General features: G+C 52.9%; 1 long non-coding RNA gene across 1 annotated transcript; it reads right to left on the bottom strand.

Moving 5' to 3' along the window:
- Nucleotides 1–237: 237 nt before the first annotated feature.
- LOC132689699 (uncharacterized) lies at nucleotides 238–7,839 on the bottom strand. The gene is made up of 2 exons (XR_009615122.3): nucleotides 6,975–7,839; nucleotides 238–6,656 (listed from the first exon to the last, which is right to left on the bottom strand). It is a non-coding gene; the product is annotated as an uncharacterized LOC132689699 (long non-coding RNA).
- Nucleotides 7,840–8,429: the final 590 nt, after the last annotated feature.

Genomic DNA, 8,429 nt, shown 5'->3' with positions numbered 1-8,429 from the left:
GACATCTTGTTAACGACTCAGCTACTGATGAAAGAGGGGCCTGAAAAGGACCCTGGTTGTTAAAGGACCTCCTTGTTCCACATCAGCAGTTCTCAAATTTTTGGGTCTCTGGACCCCTATTTTATACTTTTAAAAATTATTGAGGACCCATAAAAGCTTCTGTTTAGATGGGTGCTAGCTATTGATAGAAATTAAAGCTGAGAAAAAATTTTAAGTCTATTTATTTATTTTGAGAGAGAGAGAGAGAGAGAGAGAGGGGACATGAGTGGGGGAGGGGCAGAGAGAGAGAGAATCCAAAGCAGCTCCATGAGCACAGAGCCTAACGTAGGGCTCGAACCCATGAACCACAAGATCATGACTTGAGCCAAAATCAAGAGTCAGACACTCAACCAACTAAGCCACCCAGGGAGCCCTAAAGCTGAGAAATTTTTAAAAAATTTTTTAAATGTTTATTTTTGAGAGAGAGCTTGGGGAGGGGCGGAGAGGGAGGTGGAGAGAGGATCCAAAGCCAGTTCTGCACTGATAGCAGTGAGCTTGATGCAGGGCTCAAATCCACAAATCATGAGATCATGACCTGAGCCAAAGGCAGACACTCAACTGACTGAGCCACCCAGGTGCCCCAAGCTGAGAAATGTTTAAATTATGTATTAATTTATTTAAAAACAATAATAAATCTATTATGTCTTAACATGTATATTTGTATGAAAAATTACTGTGTTTTCTAAAACAATGATTAGTGACAAGAGTGGAATTGTCTTCAGTGTCTGGTTTAATGGACAGCTAGATGATTATATCTGCTTCTACATTCAGTCCCCAGCAAGATGGTACGCCACATGGATTCTGGGACACTCCCCTTTATCATATGAAAGAATGAGAGAAAAAAAAGCAAAGAATGTCTTAGTACAGTTATGAAAATAATTTTATCCCCAGGCACCCTGGAAAAAATGTCAGGGCCCCACAGGGGCCATTGCCCTAGATCTTGTTTTGACACATCCGCCCTTTGGAAGAAGCAAACTGATCTCCTAGTCCCTCAGTGCTTCCTGCAGGGGTACCATCTGCTCCCCTAGACTGTGAGCTCTGATAGGACAGGGCCATGCCCAGAAGCAGGTGGTGGGCGGACCTGTGCCCTTGAGACCACCGGGCACTTCCTGGACAGAATGTCAGTGTCATGTAGCCCCCTGCCCCATTAGGTGCGCTTTTCTGAATCTCTCATACCAGTTCAATCCCCAGATCATCCATGATTGTTGTATGAACTAGAACTCCTCCCAGGCACCTCCCTTGCCATCACCCCCATGGCCATTTTATCACAAATACCCTCAATTCAACCTCATGAGTATCTCTCAACGTGTCCACCTCTCTCTACGTTCATTAACACCAACCATTAATGGTTCTAGATATCCCATCCCCTTCCTGGGCTCCTGCCACAGCCCCATCTACTAAAATCTGCTAACCAGTCTCCACCAGAACTAAGAGAACCTTCCAAATACAGATCTGAGCATGTTACTCGTTTTTGTAAAACCCCTTCGGGGATATCCATGGCATTTAGGCTGAGGAGCAAACCCTTCAGTGGTAGAAGCCCCATCTGCCTTCTCGTCCACTTGTGTGCCTCCCTCCCTCACTGCCCTTCACCTCCTTGGCTTCCCTGAAATTCCTGTGCCTTGGGCTCCCTTTCAGTTCAGGGCCTTGGCTCAAGCTGCTTCTCTACCTGGAGTGCCTTTCCTCACCTGCTTTACCTACTTTACCTGTACTTGCCTTTTAGCCTCAGGTCAGTCACCACTCCCTTCCAGAAGCCTTCTCTGACCTCTCCAGTTAGGTCAGTCCCCCCTCAGGGAGGCACATAGAGCATCTTTCATAGTTGCCATTTTATAGCTATTGGTGGAAGTAACCACTATCTAATTCCCAATCAGACCGTGATAGTCTCTGAAGACCAGTACATCAGCTATTGTATTGCCACAGATTTCCCCAAAGCGTAGCAGCTTACAATAGGAAACATTTATTATCTCACAGTTCCTATTGGTCAGAAATTTGAGGGCACCTTAGCTGGGTGATTCTGAGTCAAGCTCTCTCACAAGGGTGTCAGCCAGGGTGGCCGTCCTCCAAAGGCTTGACTGGGGCTAGAAGATCCGCTTCCAAGATGGCTGCTAGGCCTCTCCATAGGGCAGTCTGTATCCTCACAACGTGGCAGCCGGCTTCTCTCGGAGAACAAATGATCCGAGAGAACAAGGCCGAAGCCGCGATGTCTCCTATGAAATTGCTGTAGACACCTCACTGCATCGTTTCCATAATATTTTACTGATTACACAGGTTGGGCCTAATCAGTGTGGGACGGGTCTATGTGAGTACATGAATCCAGGAGTCACTTGAAGGCCATCTACCACAGCTGAGAACCCCATCTGCCCTTGTTCACTGTTACAGCTTCAGTGCCTGGCACGTTGTAGATAATGAAGCAATAGGTTCTGAGGGAACGAAAGAGGGGTTGACCAGGTTATCTACCTCAAACAGTAAGTGAGGATGAGTAGGGTGAGCCTGCCCAACTCCCCTTAGTGTTTCCAGCAAATTCTCGGGAATAATTAAGTCCCAACCTTTGCCTTGCCCCAGATCTCAGAGCCTAGGGATCTGTGTCCTCCTCCAAGAGTAGAGACCACAGGCCACAGCCCAGCCCATATTCAGCTGAGGAATCAGATGTGCACCCACCGAAGGAAATTCCCTGGGCAGCAGCTCATTCCTCAGACATTTGGATCAGAGGGACAGCCATTAAGAGAATTGGAAAGTGGTGGTTTTGCCTTATCTGCACGTTCCGTGTCAGCTGCCCCCAACTAGTCTGTGGCAAGGGTGGGGTGAGTTGCACAGACAGCCTATTTTTAGTGGCTCTGCCCGATTACAGAGCTCCGTCACCGCGGAGCGAGGCCAGCAGCTGACACTCCAGCCTGCAATCTGGGTATCTCCCTGAACGTGTCTGCCACCGAAACGTGGCTCTTCAATAATGCATGGGGCTATTAGCGCCGAGCAGGGGACGCCTTGCTCCCTCCCAGCAATCAAAGCTGCCGCCTGGGAGCCGAGTTGGTGATCAGATTTCATGGGCGCCTTATAAACTGCTGCCCCTTCATATGAGATTAGAACAAGCCGTTTCATGTCCAAGGATGAAAGCAGCAAGGATCGGGGAGAAAATCCGGCTTCCTAGAGAAATCAAAACACTTCCATTTCATTACAAATGGATGCATAACCCAGCTAATAGCCCCTCTGAGGGGGAGCGCTGCGGGACCAGCTGTCCACATCGGCAGCTCCTCTTGGATGCTGTGGAAGACGTGTGAGATGCAGGATTAGGGCCACCGCTCGGTTTCCTTATGTTCAGGGCATCTCCCAGACCCCAGGGCCCCGTCTGAATCCTTGGGAGATTCACCTCCATCCCGCAGCATTAACAAGGGTTGAACAATCCCTGTGGAGGTGATCGGGTGATTGAAACAGGGACCCTGAGGAAGAAGCAGAGTCTCCAGCAGCTGACACAATATTAATAGCTCCTCATTGCTGCGCGTGCTCGTGTACCCAGCACTCTGCGTACAGTACCTCCAATGCTTGCAGCAGCTGGCAGTGTATTATTAGATCCCGCTATAGGGACAAAACCGAGGATCAGAGAGCTTAGGGCATCTGCTCGGGCCACCCAGCTACGAGGTGCCAGAGCCCAGAGTGGAGTCCCAGCCCGTGCTCGTGCCTTGCACCACAAGCTCCCTCCAGAAGCAAAGCCAGAGTCAGCAGTAAAGGGAGGGTTGCTGGGGAGGACCCAGGCTTTCCGTCATGAGGGAACTGTGGAGCATTTAGCCGACATCACCGCGGGAGCCTCCTGCTCTGACTTCTGAGGCTTTCTGCAGTCGGACTGCAGCCTTCATCCCAGCTGCCTTTCCATGCCTCCTCCGGGGAGCTCTCTCCTTTCCAGCCCGTAGGAGCTGGCCTGGGTACAGTACAGCTGAGAAGCAGGTTTCTTCTGGCAACTGGCTCAGAGCACCTGGGCGGTCCTTTATCTTCCCTGGCCTTGCTTCCATCATCTGAATCGGAGGTGACGCTGCCTCCTTAGTGATGAGGTGGACCAGGAGACCATCAAGGAAGTTAAATGGAACCCTCCTGGCTTATCCTGTACAACACACCAGGTGCCCACCCGGTCCGTTCACCCTTCCTCTCCTTCCCCTGTTTGAGATTTCCCTGATCCATCTACGCCCCCAGCCTATGGAACACTGGGGTCGAACCTCCTTCTCCTTCAAAAAGAACCTCCCCATGTCAACATTCCCACCAGCCTGCAGCCCAGATGGGTCGGGTGCCCACCCACTATCTAATTATCTCTGGCTTTGTGAGATGAGTTCACATGGCATCAGTGTGGCCAGGAGCTATGTAGGGCAGCATGTGGGTCTTTCCACCTCCACCTCCCGTCTGCTTTGTCCCCCAGAACTGCCTGAGCAGCAGGCACAAGGCAAGCCCAGCAGGGCCGATGGCAATTTTGCAGGCCTGGTTTCAGAATGTTGGGCAGGGTCTGGGTACAAGGGCGATCGGCCCCGTCAGCCTCCCTGCCCGGTGGACAGGGGCTCCTCCAGCAGCATCATGGTCAGCGGCAGGCACCCTCAGAGAATGCTGCCTTCCCTGCCTGGGCTGGAACATGAAGTGTTAGATAGAGTGGGGGTCTTAAGGGGAACAGAATTGAGGTCTGAAGATGTGGGAGGGTTTCCTAGGCACATGAGGCTCAGGAACACTGATTTAGTGTGCAGAAGGGAACCTCAGTGACTGGGCTCTGTCTAGGGCATTTATGAATAGGCATTTGCAAACCACAGACCTTGTGCCATTGAACAGAGCTCCCAGCCCTTGTCAGTCCCTTTGGCAGACTCAATCTCATCTGCTACTAAAGTCATCTCTCTGCTCTCCATGTCACCAGCCCCGGGCCGAGGAAGGGGTGTCGGTGTAAACGAGTCTCCTCCAGTGCCTGCTACCTTGTGGGTGCTCAGCAGGGTTGACTGCAGACACAAGGAGCAAGTCCGCATGCTTCTGACCAAGCTGCAGGCTGCACAGCCCAATGGCTCATTAAATACCCTCTGATAGCACTTTCTGCCGCCAAGCCCTGCCTTTTGGGCATCTGACCTAAATTCTTCCCTGTGGAAATGTAAATAGCTGTTGGTTCAGAGATATCCCAGAGCCCTCGGTCCTCCTGTTCTCCGATGGCTGGCTGATTGCAATCACAGTGCTTTTCCACACTGGGCCACAGGGCAGACACTACCCCTCCCCCAACTGCCCCACACCCCTTCTCACTAGTCATGAAGGGTCTTCGGTGGTTTCCTCACCCTTCCTCCTGCAGCACCCACCCTCGGCCACCCTCTCAGCTCTGCCTCGCCCTTTGACACTCACTCTGTTGGGCCCGGACGCCACTGCTCACAGAGCAAGTCCAGCTGAGCACCATGGCACACCGTCCCCTAGAGGTGTGCTGGGCACAGGCCTTTTTCACCCAGCTCAGCCGTCCACTGTGGACTGGCTCCTCTGCCCCTCAGACCTCTGTGTGTATCCAGCTCTGAAGTTTTCTCCTCCTTTCTTTTTTCTAATTACACTTTTTGTTTTGACATCACTGTAGATTCATATGCAGTTACAAGAAACAATAATACAGTCGGTCGAGTGTCTGACTTCAGCTCAGGTCATGATCTCGCATTTCATGAGTTTGAGCCCTACATCAGGCTCTGTGCTGACAGCTGAGAGCCTGGAGCCTGCTTCGGATTCTGTGTCTCCCTTTCTCTCTGCCCCTCCCCTGCTCGCACTCTGTCTTTCTCTCTCTCTCAAAAATGAAAGAAAGAAAGGGAAAAAGGGAAAAGAAAGGGGAAAAGGGAAAAGAAAGAGAAAAAGGGAAAAGAAAGAAAAACAAAGAAAGAAAGGAAGAAAGAAAAATACAGAGAGATCCTGCGTCTTCTTTTCCCCTGTTTCTCCCCATGTCACATCTTGCATAACTATCCTGCAATACCACAACCAGGGCATTGAAACACTGACAACGCGGTCAAGGTACAGAAGGTTGCATCACCACAAGGACCCCTCCCGCTGCCCTTTTACAGCCACCCCACCCCCTCCCTCACCCCCTGCCACCACAAACCCAGGTTAGAGGTTTTCTAAACTCCTCTCAGTTCAGGCCCCAGGCTCCTCGTCCCCGCTCCTGGCCCCTGCCACTCTCCCTGGGCCTCAGTTTCCTCCCTCATACAGGGGAGTTAGAGTAGGCGATCTGTAGCCCCATCGCTGCCCCGGAAGGAACGGCGGTGGTCAAATCCTCAATGCTCTGTGCCCGCGAGAGTTTCTACACCACAGCTGGCAGGCAAAGCCCACCTCGCTGTCATCCTGCGGGAAGTAAGACCCCGTCAGAGCCCCCCTCCCTCGATTCCCCCCAGTCTCTCAACGTTCGCCTGCAGCTGGGTGTCAGGACCCAGAGCTGGCCTGGCCAACGGTTGCCTGGAAACCACGTGGTAACGAACTCAAGGATGCCCCTGTTTGCTGTTCCACAGCTGCTTGTGGATTGAAGCAATGGTTTGGGCCCGGTTATCAGGGACGGCAAAAGGCTTCTGTGCTCCTCGATGCTGTGCCTCATCCCAGGAGGCCAGGCCCCGGACCACTTCGATGCGCAGAAGGCCTCGAATGAACAGCTAGATCTGAGGAGAAAAGTGTGAACAGATGTCTTTTTGCTGGATGTAAGTTGTTCCTCCTGATGGACATATTGGCTCGGAGTTGCCTCCAGCCATGACACAGGGAGGGGTCTTTTGTCAGGAGGAGGACTGGAGCCACGTTAGGACGGAGCCCCGTTGAGAACCCCTCTGGTGCCCCGCGTGACTGGGCGCAGGCCTCGGCTTCCCTTTCCCGTGGAGAGAGGCGCGGGCATGGAGCTCTCCAGGCTGTGTTCGCTGACACACAGACAGTGCTGGTCCCCACCCCCCCCCCCCCCCATGGCTCTGGACAGTGACAATATTTACCTCTTCCTACGGCAGTGTTCTTGAGCTTACTCTGTGAGAGGGTGCTTGGTATCTAATGATTCCCTGCCAACCGGTGCCACCAGACTAGCCAGAGCCGCCTGGAGGCAACCTGGAGCGCCCGCCAGGTCATCACCACCTTCGGGACAAGTGAGCATAACTGGGGCACTGCCCATAGGCGCCCCCACCCCCGCAGCCGGGCGTTTTCTCCCATGTCACTTCATGGTTTCGTCACAGTGTTCTTCCTCTTCTGGTGAGAAATAAGCTCAGGGAGAAAAGGACCAGCCCTCGGGAATGGGACCCGGACCAGGTCTGCTTGACACAGTCCCGGCCTCGTCCCACTTCACATCGCCTGCTCCTATTGTCAATACTCAAGATAAAAAAAAAAAAAAAAAAAAAAAAAAATCCATCTTTCAAGTCTCAGTCTAATGCCCCTTCCTCCAGGAAGCCTGCCCTAGTCTACACAGCTGTGCCAAACCTCTCTTTCCTTACCATGTATAAACCTTTGGTGGCTTCTCTGGTCCCTTCCCACTTGTTGCTACAGTTACCTATACACTTGACTTTGCCACCTTGAGCTCATCAGGGGGCCCGGAACAGTGTCAGAGTCTCTCTGCCCCAGGCTCCTCCCCTCCCCCCCCTCCCAAGCCCTTGCTGAAGGAATAAGCAAGGGTGGTGTAGTCTGATTCACGCTTCCCCAAAGCCAAGGGCCAGGAATTAAAGTTTAGAGGCTTTAAACCATGACCCCGTGAGCCTCCAGAGAGACCCCAGCAGGGGGAATGCTAGATGGAATCCCTCAAGAAGGGAAGAGAGCATGTGACACAGGTATGCTTATCAAACAGAGGACTCTGGGGCCCGAAAGGCAGCTGAATGGCAGGGAGATGGCCCCAGGTCACCGCGACGCTCCAGGACAGCGTGGATGCTGCAGACAGCCCTCCCCGACTGCCCCCTCAGGCCTCCCTGAAGACTGCTCTCGGCTCAGGGCAGGGCCCTGGGGGGGTTGTCTCTCGCAGACCCCCTTGTCTTCTGCCAAAGCCCAGTTTCCAAGACTGAGTTCGTCAAGAGCTTTCTGGTATTTCTAAGAATACATGTGGTGGGCATGGTCACTGCTTTCTAGATCACTCAGTGTTTTACTGGAAACACTCTGGTCTTTTTTCGTACAGTCACAGCCAACACCCACAGCCTTAATCACAGAACATTCTGGGCTCACCCCCCTCTCCAGCCTGGGGGAGTGGAGCTCAGAGTAGAGGCTGTACCCAGAGCAGCAGGGCGGGTCTGGGCCTGGACTGGGGCCTTGTGCGGCAGGACCTGCCTTCCCAAGATGAGGCCCAGGGACGAGCCGCAGCATCCTGGGCTGGGCTGGACTCCAGTGGGGACCTCCCACATGCGGTTCATTTGTCTACACCCAGGGTGCCGGAAACAGCTCAGCCTGGCCCTGCACTCCCTTGTGCACTGAGCTCA

This window comes from Panthera onca, chromosome A3 (assembly GCF_046562875.1).
Source record: "Panthera onca isolate mPanOnc1 chromosome A3, mPanOnc1 haplotype 2, whole genome shotgun sequence".
In the NCBI taxonomy this organism is placed as follows: domain Eukaryota; kingdom Metazoa; phylum Chordata; class Mammalia; order Carnivora; family Felidae; genus Panthera; species Panthera onca.
This window is presented reverse-complemented; position numbering and strand designations above follow the sequence as displayed.